Here is a 2,292-nt window from a genome sequence, read left to right as displayed (position 1 = left end):
ATGGGCAGAGAGAGCAAATTCTTTCTTTGTCAGCATTTTGCTCTATTCAGGCCTTCAATGGATTGGATGGGTCCTGCCCATATTGGAAAGGGCAATCTGTTTTCCTCAGTCTTACGGACTCAAATACTCAAATGTTACTCTCACCCAGACACAACCTCACTAACACATTTAGAATGTTTGACCAAATATTTAGGGACCCCATGGCCCAGTTGACACATAAAAGTAACCATCACAATTATTGAGTGAGGTTTACTATTTTTTCCAGTTTTTTTCCTTTAATATATTCCATTAAAGTCTGTATATTGTGTTCAAAGTCATTAGAAATCATTCATTAGGTGTCCATTTTCACAATTTGATATACAGTTAGCTTCCTTTATTTTCAATTTTAGGGTTTGCTGTTTTCTTCTCACGTTGATTTCATCTTTTAATATACAAAAGGTTCAAAAGTAAAAACTGAAAAGGTATATTCTGAGAAGTATTGCTTCCTTCCTTATTCCTTCCTGTCACAACCTGTAATTTTTTTTTTTTTAAGTTTCTGGTTTCTTCCTCCATTGTTTACTTTTTTTTTTTCCAAAATCAATCTCTCTCCTATTTTTCTGTTCTCTTACACAAAAGGAAGCATATTCCATATGTTGTTCTTTATCACATAGTACCCTAATGCTTTGGAGAATATACACAATTTGAATTTGTTCAACTATTTCACTTTAAACATAGAGAGAACAGTTGTAGGTCCACTGAGACGTAATGGTAAGAGAACAGGATAGATGGCAGATAGCACTAATTGTTGCCATTTGTATTAATCAACTATTGTGACAATAATGTTGTATAAGAAAGAACCTCAAACTCAGTGGCTTATAATGACAAGTATTTATTTTCATGCTTATGGGTCTATAAAATCAATTGTATGGGCTTGGCCAGGTGGCCTGCAGACAGGGTTCAGGTTTGCTCCACATGTTGGTTCTGGGGCCCAGACTCAGGGGGCTATGGCTACCTGAGGCATCTTCTCATAGTGATCACCAAAGAAGGGTCGTGAGAAACCATACAGCACAATTAAGGTCTCTGCATATCTCACTAATGCTCCATTGGTGAAAGCAAGTCACTTGGCTGAACCCAAAAGCAATAAGCAGAGAATTATCTTCTGCAAACAGTCAGAGAGTGCATGGATATTTGCTGAACAATACATCCAAACTGTCCCCCGATATAAAGGTGGGGCACCCTCACTCTGTTGCTTCTTTTTTTCTCCTAGTTTGTCCCCTGTGGTCTTTGCTTCTGTGAATACTTACATTCTCCAGTGATTTTGATGGCCATTCCCTTGGTCAGTTTAGGGCTAAAGAACTTGATTACAACTGAGGTTGGGGAATGGTCAGTTCAAGCTAGTTTACATTAAGTACTGCCCCAGACTGAGATAAATTCATCACTTCTGATATTTTGACCATCTTCTTATGTTTTTAATATAAAAATAGCTAAGGAAAATATTTTTTATTTGTGTGTGCTGTACAGCTCAAGTATGTAAGATGCTTAAGAACTAGGGGAAGAGTGGTAGGAGACAAATTTGGAGAAGACAGGAACAGACTATGTGCGGTTTTGTAGGTCACAATAAACAGTGAATTTTATTCTAAATGCAATGGACAGCCTTTGGAATGCTATACACAAGGAAAATTTAATTTGTTTTTTTAAAACGCAAACTGTTGTCTGAACCTCCGATCTGACAAATCCGATAGATCAATTCTCATTTTAGCCTTTGAGCAGCATTTGACACACTTGGCTACATCCACATTTTTTAAACATTTTCTTCTCTAGGGCTTTAAAACTTCTCATTTTCCTGATTTTCCTTTTACCTTTCCGGCCTCAGTCTACTTCAGTTTATTTTCCCCTTCTAACTTTAAAATATTAAGAGTTGCTCACTTTTTAGTCCCCAGTCCTCTTTTCTCTCTGTGTAAATGTTATCATCCAGTCCCATGGCTTTAAATATCTTTATTTTGTTGACTTCCAAAATTATAATTCTAAAACTGACTTCTTTTGAACTCTGGACTTAATATTCTTTTTACATTATTATGGAAAACCTCAGATACATAAAAGTAAGAATAATAATAAACTCCCATAGGCCCCTCATCAGCCATCAAAAATTATCAAATTAATACATAGACCCAATATTCTTAATAGGTGGTAGGGTTTCCCCTTTTTTCATTTTTGAGGTTGATATATTTGTAGACATTCTATATATCTTTTTGGTTTTGCTAAATTTTTAAATTTTAAAATTTTGATTGGGATTTTTTTTTTTTTTGAGACAGA

Source organism: Propithecus coquereli, unplaced genomic scaffold (genome assembly GCF_000956105.1).
Source record: "Propithecus coquereli isolate 6110/MARCELLA unplaced genomic scaffold, Pcoq_1.0 Scaffold9, whole genome shotgun sequence".
NCBI classification, from domain to species: domain Eukaryota; kingdom Metazoa; phylum Chordata; class Mammalia; order Primates; family Indriidae; genus Propithecus; species Propithecus coquereli.
Note: the sequence above shows the minus strand (reverse complement) of the source record.